The sequence below is a fragment of the Camelus dromedarius genome, chromosome 1 (assembly GCF_036321535.1).
Source record: "Camelus dromedarius isolate mCamDro1 chromosome 1, mCamDro1.pat, whole genome shotgun sequence".
Lineage (NCBI taxonomy): Eukaryota > Metazoa > Chordata > Mammalia > Artiodactyla > Camelidae > Camelus > Camelus dromedarius.
The window spans coordinates 60,642,586-60,660,541 of NC_087436.1; positions in this window are offsets into that span (position 1 = coordinate 60,642,586).

Sequence of the window (17,956 nt, forward strand, 5' to 3'; positions counted from 1 at the left end):
TGTCCCTTGGTCTCTATTCATTTTTTTTTTTCGATTTCTGTTACTTAAACGGGATAATCACAAAAGATCTATATTAAATTTTACTTATTCTTTTTTCTGCCATTACAATTCTTTTGTTAAGTCCCTCTAGTAAATTCTTCATATGTTATTTTAGTTTTTAAGTAACAGATTTCTACTTAATTATGTTGTTATTTTTAGCTCTTTATTGATATTCTGGTTTGAGATCTCATTCTCATACTTTCCATTAATTCTCTAGGTATAATATCCTTTAGTTCTTGAAGATATTTATAATAGCTGATTTAAAATCTTTGACTATTAAGTCCTATGTTTGGCCTTTCTCAAGGGCAGTTTCTGTTGACTGTTTTCCTCCCTGTGCATGAGGCATATTTCTATCCTATTTCTTTCTTTGTCTCATAATTTTATTGAACAATAAAACATTTAAAATAACATATTGTGTTATTCCCAGCTCTGGGAATCAGAGAAATCAGACTCCCTCCACTCTCAGAATTTGCTGCTATTTCTGTTTAGTTTTTCCTCTTTGTTTATGACTTTCCTTTTGTTTGTGACTTTCCTGAACGAACTCAGTTAATCTGTGTTCTCTGCTATGTGCAGCCACTTAATTCTCTGTTTTGGTTAGCTTAGTCATCAGCTAATAATTAGACCAAGATTTCCTCAAATGTCTTTGACCAATATGTTTTATAGCCTTTGCGAGGGCAGCTGTGTTTATGTTTGGGCACATCTTCAACACTCCAGCGGATAACTGACAACTCTCTCTTAACCTTTAGTTTTTCATTGTAGAGACTCAAGGTCAGCCATTTTTTTTTTAACACTTTCCAATAATCTTTGTTTTTAATATCAATTGACATTTTTAAAAATATAGAGGCGTTTGACACAGAATAGCATCACTGTGTAGAAGTCAGGCCTTCTCAGGTGTTCTCTAGGCATGCTCACAATCCTGCAGGAATATAGAGAGCTTTACAAAGCCCTTTAAAGTCCTCTCATTCCCTAGTTTTTCCTTTAAAAAAATTTTTTTAAGTTAGTCCTAAGTGGTATTTCCCCTTCAGGAAGCTGTAATTTTAAACAATTGTCAGTAATTGTTTTAGACACATATTTTGGGGATATGGCTATTCTCAGAAAATTTTAAATCAGGTCAAGTAAAGATAAGACCTGATGATGGAGCTTTTCAGGTAGCTTCCATAAAAATCAAATGGTAACGGTAAAATGCAATGCGATTTTGAGGACTTTCAAGCCTATTTTTGCCCCTCCATTGACTTCTATGCTGATGGTTTTTACAGCGACCTTGGTTGCAGTTTGAGTCTGTTGCTTTTCAAGGCTACCATGGAGCTGGTTAGAGGGGAAAGGGAATGAGGCATCTGAAACACCATGAAGTTCACAGCTTATACCAAGATTCAGTGATTTTTCTGAAATACAGTATTTTTTGATTGTTGAAAGCTTTTGGTTAGTTTTCAGAGTTCTAAAGAAGTTGGTTTTGACAATTTTGCTAGTGTTCCTGCTTCTTTTATGAAGAATTGGTTTGGAGGGTTTTGCTCCACCATTCTGTAAATGCTTCTCCCTCTTCCTCTCATTTTAAAACAACTACAGAGGATTAGGAAAATATAACTAGCCATATAGAATAATGAAAGGATGTATAATTGCCATCACTTATAGTTAACAAAATAAAATTCAAGGTGATAACATTAATGGCAACAACTAGACATCTACATGCAAAATAACAAAAAAAGACACAGACCTTACATGTTTTATAAAAACTAACTTGAAATGGATCATGGACCCAAAGGTAAAACACAAAACTATAAAATTCCTAGAAGGTAATATAGGAGAAACCTAGATGACCTTGGGTATAGTAATGGCATTTAGATATAACACCAAATGTGTGATCCATGAAAGAAATTACTGATAAGCTGGACTTGATTAAAATTGAAAATTCTTGCTCTGTGAAAGGTAATGTCAAGGGAATGAGAAGACAAGCCATGGGCTGGGAGAAAATATTTGCAAAAGATATCTGATACATATCTGATAAAGGACTGTAAACCAAAATACACACCAAAAAAACCTCTTCAAACTCAACAATAAGGAACAAACATTAAAAAATGGGCAAAGACTTTAACAGACACCTCACTAAAGAAGATATACAGATGACAAATAAGCATCTGAAAAGGTACTCCACATCATATATCATCAAGGAAATGCAAATTAAGACAAGATACCACTACACACCTATCGGAATGGCCAATATCTAGAACACTGACAAAATTAAATGCTGACAAAGATGTGGATCAACAGGAATTCTCATTCATTACTGGTGGAAATGAAAAAGAATACAGCCACTTTGGAAGACAGTTTGGCCATTTCTTACAAAATTAAACATACTCTTACCATATGATCCAGTAATCAGGCTCCTTGGTGTTTACTCAAAGGAGTTGAAAACTTATGTCCACACAAAAATCTGCACATGAAATATTTATAGCAACTTCATTCCTAATTGCCAAAACTTGGAAACAATCAAAACAGCCTTCAGTAGGTAAATGGGTAAATAAACTGTGGTACATCCAGACATTGGAATACTATTAGGCACCTAAAAGAAATGATCTATCAAGCCATGAAAAGACATCTTAAATGAATATTACTAAGTGAAAGAAGCCAATCCAAAAAGGGATTTTGGATTCTAACTACATGACATTGTGGAAAAGGCTAAACTGTGGAATGAGTAAAAAATATCAGCAGTTGCCAGAGGTTGTGGCGAAAGAGGGATGAATAGGTGGAGCATAAAGGATTTTTAGGGAAATGAAAATACTCCATATGATACTACAAGGATATACACGTGTCATTCTACATTTGTTCAAACCCATAGAATGTACAACACCAAGAGTGAACCCTGATGTAAACCATGGTCTCAGGACGATTATGATGTGTCAACATAGGTTCATCAATGACAATAAATGTACTTCTTTGATGGGGGATGTTGATAATGAGGAAGCTATGCATGTGTGGGGGCAGGGAGTATATGGGAATGTTGTATTTTATTTTTAGTTTTGCTGTAAACTTAAAACTACTCAAAACTGTCTTCAAATAGGGAAAAAAATTATTAATAGCTGAATAGATATTTTATTTTGATTAAACAGGAAATAGTTATGGGTCTTTGTGTTGCAAACAATATGCCTTTGAAACATATAAATGTAGAGGGAAGAATATACAAAACTACAAGGGTCAAAACTTCAACATACCACTCCCATAAGTAATTACACATAGCCTACAATAATATATTATTACAGTATTATACAGTATTGTAACAGAGCTGTTTCAGAAATCTTTACCCTTACAAAAAATAATTTACATTTTTTAAATGTCATGAATAGTTATAAAAAAACTCTTCAGCTAATAAGAAAATCTCTAAAAATTCTCAAAAGTGGAATTTCAATGCATTACATTTTCTGAGCACAATAAAACTCTAGTTTAATGAGGAAAAGACAGAAAAAGTAATTAAATAAACCTACCTAATTTGAAATACTCTTCTAAATAACACTGAAAGAGAAAATCAAAACTGAAAAAAAAAAACATTTTAGAAAGCTAAGACACTTTTAACTTTCAAAAAGCTCTTTTCAAATAGTAGCTATTATTCTTTTCTGGATACAGTAATTTCATGACATTCTCCAAGGATACAAATTTCAAATAAAAAGTTGCTCTCTTTTTATCTCCTCTTTCTTAAAAGCAGATTTTGACAGTATTAAACATTATAACATCTATAATTACATTTCCCAGAGGTAACTACTTTTTCTACCTCTACTTTGTGCTATTCTGGTGGTTATCTCTTTAACGCTGAATAAAATAATTATATCTCTGTTTTATGGATTAACAACTTTAGGTATTATCTGTTTCCTCCCTTTGAAAGATTAGTATTTGCTCACATTACCCACTGTCTCTTCTTGACTTTGTCCTTTTCACACTGGATATTTTTAACTCCTCTGTGGTTACCTTAGTAATTAAAAAAAAATTCCTAAGCCAATCTTTCTTATAACAATAACTTTAGACAAGGATCTAAACTACCCTCTGTGTAATGGGAAGATATTACTAATCCTATCATTTAATTTTCTTCTCATCTCAAACTTCCATGTAGATACCTCCATTATTATAATGTTAAAGGACAATAATATTACATTTAAGTTATATGTGCTTCATCAAAAATTTAAGCAAAATATTCAAATTCAACAAACTGTAATTTCATTATTATATCTTTGTTCACTCCTGAGCCAAGTAGTATACTAGAATTTAAATTTCCTTCTCAATAGGTCTAATGCCATGACCCCCATGACTCTAAAAATATCAAGCTCAAATGGATTTTTTTATTCTTATTCTTTATTCTTATACTCCTTTGACAAGTCAAAATCAGGCCACATTTCACACTTCGCTTAATATTAGAACCATTCTTTGTGTGGCTTTTTGGTTTTTTCCTAGTAGTTTTTATTACCTTTGTGTTGTTGTTTTAAAAAATGTATTTTTAACAACACTTCCTCAAAATTATTCAGCCTGTTAGAGAATTTTTACTAAAAGTTATAATCTGGTTGTGTTTCTTTTTTGTGCTATTGATTTTTTTGCAAGTGTCTGGTGGTTATTTTTTTTCTTCATTATAAAGGGAAAAATAATTTGATTAATACTGACACTGGCACAGGGTTCTATTGTCTTTATGTATATCTGTTTCTCTAAGTGTCTTTTTTTTTTTTTTTTTTTTTTGGAAGGAAAACAAGCAATCTCTGGGTGCATAGGAAGGCATGTGAATTTTTAGGCTTTATTTTAGAAAATTCATGGGCAGGTAGCAGCCAGGCACACTGCACTCCACCTCAAAAAAAAAAAGGATTTGTATTTGTTTCTACCATCTTGGGGAACTACTAATTAGGGACTATGCCAAATCAAATTTGTATTGGGGCCATTTTGAGCCCCACAGGCATTGTGAATTCAAAACTCTCCTGGGAAGACTCTAATGGTTCCCACATCTGCTAAAATTTCTTTCTGTCCATTTTCTGCCTTCTGATTTCTCTGCTTAATTTCTACCTTTGTGTGTCATTTAAATATGGCTCTTAAAAACAGCTAATTATACTCTTTGTCTTTGATGGGGAATTTATCTAATCAATATGTTTAAACTTTTTGCTGCCACCTTGTGTTAAGTTTTCTGTTGTTCATGTTTTTAAATGTCATTTTAAAATGCCTTTTTTGCATTTAATCTAACTTTGTTACTTCTTTCTCCCTAATGAATTGTATATTCTATATTTTATTTCTATTATTTGATTAGTTGCCCTTAAATTTGGAACAGAATATTTCAATGCATTTTTTCTATCAATGTCAAGAATTAATCATTTCATGCTCAGTATTTCTAATTATCAGAGAAATGCAAATCAAAACTACAACAAAGTACCACCTCACAACAGTCAGAATGGCCATCATTCAAAAGTCCACAAACTAAATGCTGGAGAAGCTGTGGAGAAAAGGGAACCCTCCTACACTGTTGATGGGAATGTAATTTGGTGCAGCCACTATGGAAAACAGTATGGAGGTTCCTTAAAAAACTAAAAATGAATTTACCATATGATCCAGCAATCCCACTCCTGGGCATATATCCAGAGAAAACTCCAATTCAAAAAGATACATGCATCCCAATGTTCATAGCAGCACTATTTACAATAGCCAAGACATGGAAGTAAGCTAAATGTCCACTGACAGATGACTGGATAAAGACGTTGTGGTATATTTATACAATGGAATACCACTCAGCCATAAAACAAGAATAAAATAATGTCATTTGCAGCAACATGCACAGACCTAGAGATTGTCATACTAAGTGAAGTAAGACAGAGAGAGAAAGAAAAATACCATATGATATCACTTATATGTGGAATCTGAAAAATGACACAAATTGAACTTATTTACAAAATAGAAACAGACTCACAGACATAGAAAACAAACATGGTTACCAGAAGGGAAAGGGGAGGGGAGGGAGGGATAAACTGGGAGTTTGGGATTTTCAGATACTAACTACTATATATAAAATAAATAACAAGGTCCTACTGTATAGCACAGGGAACTACAGTCAATACTTTATAATAGCCTATAATGAAAAAGAATATGAAAAGGAATATATATATATATAAAATATGTAAGTGAATCACTATGCTGTATACCAGAAACTAACACAACCTTGTAAACCAACTATACTTCAATAAAAAAGAAAAAAAAAGAATTCATCATTTGAATTTTGATAAATATTATAATTGTTTATTACATTATGGATCTTAAGTTTTGTGAATCCTGCTTTAAGAATTGTATTAAATTTTGGAGTGGCAGCCTCAATAATTACTTAGAGTTAACTGAACATTTTTCTGGCCCCTTGGCTCATCACTGTTTCTTGAATCCAAAATTTTTCTCTTCCCTGGGATGTAGTTACTTTTCTGATAATGTTTCCTCAAGCCAAGTGTATGGCTGTCATGAGCTGAACAATGGATGTAGAAATACTCACAATAATGCTAAAGCCTTACTTAAAATTCATTACTATGAATCATATGTAGCTCTTCATGCTGATCTGTGTTACTACACTATTCTATTCCCTCTCCTATTCCTCTAGATCTGTGCTATCCGATAAGGCAGCCACTATCCACATGTGGGTATTTAAACTCTAATTTAAGTGAACCAAAATTAAAGTTAAAAATATCTTGTTTTCAGCTGCACTAGTCATATTTCAAGCACCCAGCTACAATATAGTGACAGCGGCCACACTGGTAGGATGAATAACCGCCCCCCAAAGTTCAGTCTACACCCCAATCCCCAGAACCTATGAATGTTACCTTACAAAAGGGATTCTGCCAATGTGATTGAGGTTCAAGACATTGAGGTAGGGATATTAGCCTGGATTATCCAGGTGGGCCTAATGTAATCACAAAGATCTTTAAAAGTAGAAGCAGGAGGTGGAAGAAATGATCAGAGTAATAAGATGTGAGAAGTAATCAACAGGCCTTACTGGCTTTGAAGTTGCAGGAAGGGACTGAGCCAAGGGATACAGCTGGTCTCTAGAAGTCAGAACAGGTAGATTCTCCATTAGAGCCTCCAGAAAGGAAAGTGACTCTGCCAGCACCTTGATTTTAGTCCAGGCAGACCATGTTGGACTTCTCACCTATAGAACTTCAAGGTATTAAATGTGTATTGTTTAAGCCACCTACTGTGAGATCATTTGTTATGGTGGAAATCAAAAACAAATACAGATACTGTACCAGATACTGCAGATATAGAGCATTTCCATCATTGTAGGAGGCTGTATTGGAGAGCACTCATTTATAAAAATTTAAATGATAAAAGGTGTGGTACATGGGGCCCTGATTCACTTTTCCTAGCTTTCTCTTTTTTTATATATGTTCATTTTCTGGATGATCTCCTCTAGTCTTGTATCTTTGCATGGATAACTATAAAAGCTGTTGATTTCCAAATTTATATCTCCAGTTTGGACCCCTCTTCTGAACACCAGATGCATATATATATATATATATATATATGCACAACTGAAAATTTGACATCTCCAATGGGGTTTGTAATAGAGCTCTCAAACACAGCATGTCCAAAACTGAATTCCTGATTTCCTCCACAGTACTGTTACTTTACCTATATCTTCCTCATCTTAGTGGAAATACTATTTTTAATTTCTCAGGAAAAAGCACAAGTCATTTTGACTCTGTATTTGTCTCGTAACACTCATAGTCTCTATTAGAAATCTTGCTGACTCAACCAACAAAATGTATCTTGGATCTGATGACTCCTCATCACTTCCATTGCTACCACCCTTTTCGGAGCCACCATCATCTTTAGCCTAGACTAATGTAATGTCCCACCCTGTTAGTCAAAGTCCAGTGGAATAACAGAACCTACTTTGCGGAATTAATAGAAGCTATTTACCAAAGTGTTAGAATATCTGGAAGAACAATTAGAAGAGTTAAACTAATCTGGATATCAATTACTACAGGCAGCTGCTACTCTAACCCTAGAGTCAGTGTTCCTGGAACCCAAGAGCCAAGACCATCCAACCGAAGTGGCAACCAGAGTAGGTCTGTCCAGCCAGGACTAGCCATGGGACATGTGCAGCAGCCACTAGAGGTACAACCCAAAGCGAAGAGAGAGGGAGCTTGGTTCTCCCTTCTTCCTGACTTTAACTTCATGACAGTGTTTATCCTTGATCAAATTCAGCCTGAAACCTTTTGGCAAAGGAGCCTAAGAAATACATTTACAAGGAGTATACATCTCTAATATATAGATCTGATCAGAGGAAAGACAGGGAATGGATTTACGAGAAAAGAGAACACTTCCGAGTGTGTTCCCCAGCTTCCATTATATAGCTGTCTATCCACTGCCACTCTGTAACACACATGTTCTGTTCTGACAAAGCAAGCAAGTGATCCTTTTATAAAGAAAAGCAAATCATTCCAACATTCTGCTCAAAATCCTATCATTGGCTTCCCATATCTCAGAGTAAAAGTCAAATTCATTACAGCAGCCTGTAACACCTACGTGACCCGTCTCCCAATTCCCCAACCCTTGCCTCTCTGATCCCACCTCCTTTTTTTCCCCAACTCAATTTTCTCCAGCCACAGTGATCAGCTTGTTTTTCTCAGAGAACGCAAAGAACCTGCCTAACTCAATCTTTCCAGCTGCTGGGATTTTCTTCCACTGATATTTGCTTAGCTTACTCCTTTACCTGCTTCAGTCATGTTCAAATGTTTTCAGGCTAAAGACTAATCCTTGGGCATCACATCATTAGTATGTGGAGAACAGTTAACAAATACTGCATTGTAAAAGAGTGAAACTAGGAGATCTATGCAGTGCCCACTGCTTTTACTCTCGCTGATGACTCCTTTATTAAACCATGCCAATTTAACTCAGCTTCATTGTCTTCCTCTATGATATCTAATGAAAAACATGACATTATCAAAATAATAACTGTAAAAAGAACTGAACAGAAATGAACACTCAAATGACACCCAGCACATTTTTGTTGTTGATGTCGTTCAATACAATTCATTTCATGGTTCAACTCAGCAAGTATCCTGTTTGAACAAAATAATAATAGAGAAGAATACAGTAGACTAAAGCAACAATTTCATTATATACCAGAAACAAGTGTCATGTCAAAGAATCACAGACTTGACAGATTTTCAACAAGAAACAAATTGAGTAAAACAATCTCGGCTGTCTACATGTTGCTCTCTTGTGTTTTTCTCTCATTTCAAGGATATTCTTATTAAATGCTGACTGAAGCATAGAGTTGCACACTGCCACATTTTAAAAGTATTTCTTAGTTTCCCTCAATAAAACAGTAACAACAAAACAACATGTAATTTAGAAGTAAAATCTGTTGCCAAAGCCAAAATCAATGTATAGGCACTTCTCTGCCTCACACCCGCCCTGAGTCACATGAATAATCTCTTACCTGAAAGTCATGTTAGCGAAGTTGTTGCTTTCAACCAAGATCCGTTTTTTCATTGTTGACCTGCAGTCTTCTTGGCCAACAAGCAAGTGTGGTAGTTTGTAAAAGTGACCCAGAATCCTCATTCCTTTCTGTATCCGTGCCCGTTTCAGTGTGATTTTCAGCTCCTCCCATCCAAAGGTGGAGGCTTCTGGAGATAAGAGAAATGAGGGGATGCCCACTGAAGAGAGGAGATATTTCAGCTGAAGCAACCCTGGTTCAACCAGCCCACAACCAACTCAGCAGCAGACCATTTACCCATGATTAGCCCAGAAAAACCACCCAGCTGAGCATAGCCCAAATTGCTAATTTGAGGATACAGGAGCTAAATCAAGAGTTGCTGCTTTGTCTTTATGTTTTGGGATCGATTGTTACATGACAAGTTAGGTCGGGGTCTTTCTTTGCTGGCAAATGGAAAAAAAAAAAAAGCTCCTGATTTCATCCTAAATTACAGGTTGGGTTCTAACAGGAAGAAGCAGTAGTTCTCTTAGTATCAACAGATTAGATAAAAGAAATGACTTGTTTGTTCCTCCCAGTGTCTCCTCACAAACAACTCTAGATGCAGGTGGCTGGCACCGAGGCCCTGAGTAGCAATACAAGGAGTCAGTCCCCTTGGTGCAAAGTTACTTTCAGAGCAGAACTGGCTCTGTCAAAGATGCTCAGGCCACCAGTAGGGAAATTCCAATCTTATCATTGTCGCACAAATGTATTGCTATTTCCAACTTTTGCTTAATACAATCACCTCTTTTGTGAATAAGGAGGCTAAAATCAACCAGACACAAGTGACCACACAAACTGATGAAAGAATTCCTAAGTCAAATGCTAGCACTAGGACTCGGCTATTTTGGCAATGCTGATAAGGGAGAGAGGTTTATTCAACAGAATTTCAGACTGGAATATAGTTGTTGCCATGGCTACAACTTTGGGAAGGGTAGGAGATACTCCCCTGATACACTCTGAGAAGAAATGGGCTGTGCAAATTCCAACCTCAGTGGGAGAGCCAGTATAAAGCACACAAAAACTAATACTGGAATAAGATTAGAAAAACAGATTCAATCTTCATCTGAAAGAATTTCTGAGAAGAAAAAGTTTTTGCCATGTACTTCCTTAAGTCTGATGGATTACCCCCTGCCTTAGTAAGTGCTGCCACGTGGCATGTTTCCCCCAAGCTCTTTTCTGTTTCTTTCCAGCTTGTTGTTAGATTTTCATTTTAAATGCTGATTTTTTTTTCTTAAGAAGGGCCTTCTGGCCTTCAGCAATTAATTTCTGATCGTGAAATTATTTCTTTGATTATAATTCCATTTGAACAAACCAGCCAAATCCAATCCCTTTAAAAAGCTTCCTGAAAGCCCCGACCACTGACTTGCATCACGTATCACTGGTCAGGACTGTGTCACCTGACCACTCTTAGCTTAAAGGACAATTGACATTCTCTACCAAGGTGGTAAAAACCCATTTTGTACTGTGAAAATAGCTAAATTGATCATTAAACTACAGGAATATACAATAAATAAATGAATAAGTAAAGACAAATTTGTGCATGTAGCCCTCCTCCCCCATATTTGGGCACTCTGTAGTCTCTCTGTGATCAAAAAGAACCAAACTGACAGAAATTGACTTGAAATATGATTAGTTTCTTGAGAAAATTTCAAAAAGCTGAGGGAAGTGATTACATCCAGGAAGATGGTGAATTATGTTAAAAATAGTTTAATTTTTAAATAGTCTCTTAATCAGCTGTACAAACCTAACCACCACAAATACAGCCCACTCACTTCTCTGTTGCTTCAAGTCTGCCCACACCCCCTCTTCCTACCCAGTATTCTCTATTTTTAGTGTAAAAATTATCCATCCTCTAAGTTTTCTACAAGTTCTCTCAGTTTTAGTGCACTTTATGTTGATCAGTATTTACCAAACAAAAAAAGCCTTGAGCTTAATACAAAAAACACAGAATCCTTGTCTTGTCTCAACTATTAAAACTGTGCTGAGAGTTGAATAAACCAATATAAACTTGGGGGCTAACTCTTTCACTCTGTCTTAAAGCATTTTTATTCAAAACCTATGCTTAATTTTCAGAAATAGACTTATCCTTGGCTTTGCAGCTTATCATTTTGTACATCACATTTACTTTTTAAAAAAACACGTTTGAAAGAAAATAATCCAAACTTGGAGAAAAACTATTGCAAAGTCAGTTGTCAAGAAAGAGATGCCCTTTCTCTAAGCACAATTACAGATCCGCTCAGTTGAATCAGTCTGACCTCAAGGTCTACCGGCCACTTCTGAGATGACAGTCACCTCAGCTTGTCTCATCATGGTCTGCCAACCTTGTGCTCTTACAGACCACTTTTATATTAATGTGTAAAATGGAAAACCTTTCCATATAAAACCACAATATCATTTCACATATGTCTTTCTAATTTTGTAATATGCTAAATTGGATTCTTGCCTTTTAAATTAATGTAGTTCAAAATAAGAATTAGAATCAAAGAATAAAGCTTAGGATCTTAGAAGTCATTTGATAAACATGAAGCCAGTCTGTCTTAGTCAGAGGCTTAAGGTCTGAGATCCAGGTGCCAGCGTTGTTGAGTTCTGATGATGGCCTTCTTGTGGGTTACAGTCTACTGATTTGTCAATACACCCTCACATGGCAGAAAGCAGAGAGTCTAAGCAAGCTCTCAAGTCTCTTCTTACAAGGGCACTAATCTTATTCATGAGGGCTCCACCCTCATGACCCAGTTACCTCCTAAAGGCCCAACACCCTAACACCATCACACTGAGGGGTTAGGATTTCAACAAATAAATATGGGGTGGTGGACATGGATATTCTATCCATAATACAGTCCATATTTCATTGAAGGCTTCTATTATTTGTTCACCACCTCTTAATGAGGTTTCATCCTTGACCTTGCTTTAACAGCTATAATAATTCTTCACAGCTTCTTTGCTTAGAATCCAAAACTGTTTCACTATTATTATAACTCATGCCTTCTGCCAGAATCTGTGAAACTGGCAGGAAGACTTACTAGATTTCACAAAAGGTAAAATCACAGACTTCTCACAGTTCTTAACACAGAAACTAGAAAGTGATTGCCTTTGGGAAGAAAACAAATACAAAGGAATACAAAGGAACTTTCTGTAGGAAATAAACATTCTATTTCTTGTCTAAAGAATCACTCTTACTGATAATTCTGGATGACAGTATTATTCACTCCTGGCTTGTCTTCAATGTCCACAGTACATCATACTCAACACTGAAACCATCTGACTACCATTCTTCCAGCTACAAAATTCTCCATATCTCCATCCCCCAGGATCCAAATCTGTAGGAAATCCTTGTTCTGCCCCCTGCTTCCAGGAAAGCAAGCTCCACCACATTTCCTGTCACGGAATTATTAGCATTTGGGATATCCTCTTTCTCTCACTCATTCATCTGAGGTGTTTTGGACTGGAGGCATTCTCTTTGCTCTTAAGTCTTGCCCCTGACTTTCTGCACTTTGAGAGCTCTCTCTATGCCTGCAGGCAATACGTTTTGCTGGGTGTTTTCTCAGCCTTCAAAGTATATGGATTTGAAGTTGAACCCTGAATCTATTACTTCAAAGCTATATATCCATATAACTTTGGGAAGCTTGCTTAGCTTTTCTGAACTGCAAGTGAGGTTATTTATTTTTAAATGCTAAAGACACAGTAGACACTTGGAAATGATTAGTTTCTCTCATTTTATAATTTGTCACCAAATGTGAACACATGGTAGAAACTCAGTAACTAGTTGGTTTGCTCTTATTTTTGTTACAAGAAAAAAATTCTCCGATTAATAATTGATATTAGACTACATGCCATCTGTCATTGAGAAATGACCATCTTGGTAAGAAGAATGTCAATCAGTGAATTATCTTTAAATTGCTAGCAATGGTGAAGTCATTAGAGGTGAGTTTGAGAAGGAAAAGGGAGGCAATTGGATAGAAATGTGTCATGTTTTATGAAAGGTCCAATAAGGATGTATGTGCTTATAAAAAATAAAAAGAATGAAATGTGCTGTGTTTTGAAGAGAGACAGAAAGGAATTAATCCAATAAGAATGACAATTACTAAAAATACCAATCATGACTGTGTTGTATTTCTGCCTGATCCTTTGAAAAAAAAAAAGTTGTTTTTTTTTTAAACAGATGGCTATTTTAATTTACTGGGTGAGTTGTCACAGCTATCACCTTTCTGGACTTCCTCCCAAAATAAAGAAAAGCTATTCCAGTGTAATGAAGGAAAGCTATGCAGTCTACTGAATTGTGTCCTCATGTCTCTCCTGAAAACTCTGTAATGGCAGATCATATGGCTTCTTTGACCTGGAGGTAGAGGGTGGTAAAATTAGTTGTTGGCATTATTTTCTTTATGTATCCGATAGCAGTTGCTAGGGCTTGCCTCGTGCACAGATGAAGTGTGCAGCCTTGCAGTAATCCTTTGTATCAGACTTTACTGGTGCATCTGGAGGGAATGCATCTTCCCAATACTCCATAATGCAGATCGAAATAGTGTTAGTTCTCATAGGGCCTGTAAAGAAATTCTGGTCTATTTCAGTTTTTGTAGATTAAAAAAATCACACAAGAAAAAGAATTTTTCACTTCACAAATCTCTTTGCCATAGCTTACCTAGGTACCTGAAATTCCACTTTTAAAGATTGATTTGCACATCATTTGCACATCATAAGGATTTCAGGCACCAGCATCAGGGATCTTTAGTTAGAATGCAAAACAGCCCTGCTAGGTGTAACACATTCACCCTACCCTCCTCCAGCACAGGTAAGGGTTTCCCCAGCGGGATTAGTAAGGGAATAAACACAAGCAGGTGGGAAGACAGGAGGCTAGGTAGTAGTTGGGAGGGACAGCATGAGTGTTCTAGGCACTTGGGGCAGTGGGTCTGAGAAAGAAAATTACATGAATTTGAAAAAAGAAGAGCCCAAACCAAACTTTTTTTGCCTCACCATTGTAGCTGGTTTTTGTCGGAAAGAAGTAAAAAATTAAGAAAATTAGGTTTTATAATAGGAGATAAAAAGATCTCAGGAGAAATGGATTTATTAATATTTTAAATCTGATCTCAGAGCAGAGGTATTTTTAAACCAAGACTCCAGGTCCACTAGAGACAGGAATCCTCCCTTTGCTTCTAGGACTTCCATCTCAATTAAATGATGTTCCAAGCAACTTTTATTTCTGACCAAATGATCTGCTGATGTACCGAGGCGCATAATGGAAAGGGAAACCCCACTGATCTGTCTGCCAGCACTTCTCACCCTGTCCCCTGCCACCCTGTCCCCTGCCTCCCTTCCCCTGTCCTACAGGAATTCCCCCCTCAGATCACCCTGATGACCTGCAACGCTTAAAAACTCCTGGCTTAATATAATGTTCCCAAGCAGCCACAGCTCCTGGAAAAATACTGCCTTTATAATAAAGTCTGGTTCCTATAAGAGCTGCATACACTCACAGCTGAACATGACAAAGTTTCTTTAGATACAGCATTGCTTTGTCTCCACCCAGGTGGAGAGAAATGACACAAACGTCAGGCAAAGTATCGATGTCTGCTGAGTTAGTCTGCGCCTGCCCCGTCACCCTTCTCTGCCGTTTACTGCCTTCCCTGCAGCTTTCTCTTTCACATATCAAATCCCTTATTCAAGGCTCAAATCCTTTTTCACAGACAATGTGCACTTTGGAAGAGCAACATCCTATTTCTACCTTTTTATACCATAGACCTGTAATTTCCACTTGGACTTTTCTACTATATGTTCACCACATTCCATTGGGTCCAGTCTTATGGCCACTCTACGGGAACTCCCTTCCCACAATTCTCACAACCTTCGCCATGGTCATCAACCTAGAGCAACATCATTGGCCTGCACTGCTCCCATTACTATCCTCCCACAGACACAAGAGCTTGGAGTTTAGTTCTAGCCCTTCTGTGTGCTATAGTTATAGTCTTTAGAGAAAGGTAATTAGTGCCTCTGGGCCTCAGTAACTTCACCTGTAAAATGGGTAAAAATGTTTACCTCATAACAATATTGTGGAGACAAATGCATTAACATACATAAAGTGCCTTCAGGTAAACAGTGGACAGGCCAGTCTCCACAAATTAGTTCTAACAACGAATCGAAGGAAATGACAATTTCCAGTTCCTAGTTTTCATCAACAGCAGTTTTCCCTCATTGTGAGGAATATTATGGTATACTTTACAATTTGTAGATATGTTCAGGGTTTTTGATAAGTTTTTTACCATCACTGTATTATTTTTCCTAAAACTCAGGAGATGCTCAGAAGGTTATGGCTGTTTCCTCATTTCCACACATAGTCAGTCATTCCTTTCTTTGTCGACTTACTGAATTTTGTACAGTACTACTAGCTTTATTGTTATTCTGCACATCATTATTGCTATTTTTTCTACACTTTAGTATTAAAGTATTAAGATATATTAACTCAATATAAATTAACTCTCTTTAGTCAGAGAGGTCCTAAGGACAATGATACCCATTTTGCCTGGTAGGTGAATAATGTTTAATAAATGCTTATTGAATTGGTGAATAAATTATCTTTAACAATTTCTGGGATGGTTGGAAGTAAGTGGGTCATAATATGACAAATACACTTGTATAAATCAAATTTTTTTCTTTTCTTTTTTAATTGAAGTATAATTGATTTACAATGTTCCAGGTGTATAGCAAAGTGATTCAGTTATACTTATACATGTATATTTTTCAGATTCTGTTCCATTATAGGTATTACAAGATACTGAGTATATTTCCCTGTGCTATGCAGTAGGTCCCTGTTGTTTATCTATTTTATATATACTAGTGTGTATCTGTTAATCTTAAATTTCTAATTTATCCTAACCCCCCTTTCCCTTTTGGTGATCATAAGTTTGTTTTCTTTGTGAGTCTGATTCTGTTTTTCAAATTAGTTCATTTGTATCTTTTTTTAGATTCCACATATAAGTGATATCATATGATATTTGTCTTTCTCTGACTTAACTTTATGTTAGTATGATAATCTCTATCAAGGTCCATCCATGTTGCTGCAAATGGCATTATTTCAGCCTTTTAATGGCTGAGTTATATTCCATTGCATATGTATACCATATCTTATCTATTCATCTGTCAATGGACATTTAGGTTGCTTTTATGTCTTGGCTATTGTCAACAGTGCTGCTATGAACATTGGGGTGCATGAATCTTCTTGAATTAGAGTTTTCATTTTTTCTGGATATGTGCCCAGGAATGGGATTGCTGGATCATGTGGTAACTAAATTTAGTTTTTTGAGGAATCTCCATACTGTTCTTCATAGTGGCTGCACCAATTTACATTCCCACCAACAGTGTAGGAGGGTTCTCTTTCTGCATAACCTGCAGGGATATTTCTTAAATTATAGCACAAAATCTTATTTATGGAAGAAATGAAACCATAATTTTATTTAAATAGCATAATATAGTGCTCAATATCATGGATTTTGTACAGATTTCTACTTTTTAGCAGCTGGGTTACCTAAGCAAGAAACTTAACCTCTCTGTGTCTTAGGATACTAATTTCTAAAACAGAAATAATATTGATATTATAATATTTTTATAATAATAGTGATAATACTTAATTCATACAATTGTAGGGTTTTCTACCTCCTGAGTCATATTGATACTTTATATTTTCCTTAAAATTTATCTATTTCATTTAGATTCTCAAACAAAACACTAAAAATTATATGTAAATTTCTTTGTATTCAAAATACAAATTTATCAATAGCTCTGTGAGGTAAATAGTTTATTCCCAAAATTTGACATATTTTTCTTTTTTTCTTCATAATGTTATCCAATGATTGTCTACTTTCTTCATCTTTAAACTAACCAGCATTGGTTTTTATTGATTACACCATTTTTTGTTTTAGTTTGTTAAGTTTTTCTGTATATTAATTTTTTCTTATTATATTATGTGAGTTTAATATATTCTCTGAAATGCTTGACTTATTTGATGTTAAATGTTTTTATTAACAAATGTATTTTTGGCTAGAATTTATATCTTAACAATATTGAGTCTTCTGATCCATGAACATGGTCTATCTTTTCATTTATTTCAGGCTTCCATTTTTTAAAACATGTTTTACATTTTCTGTACGTATTGCACATATTCTGTTAAATTTTGATGCTAATGTGGACAAGTTTTAATTTTAGTTTTAACTGTTCTCAATCTTAAAAAATTTTAGTTTAATATATTATATATAGAGAAAACACTGATATAATTTCTACTTTGAATAATCTCTTAGTGACTTAATGTACAGTCAACTTTTATAAAGATCCCTTGGGTGCTTTAAAGGATATATATACAACAGTATGTACCTTTAATATATAACAATAAATAAAGCTTTATAATTGCTTTACACAATCTTTCACTTTCTAATTTATTTTTGTAACTTTAATCTGTTTATT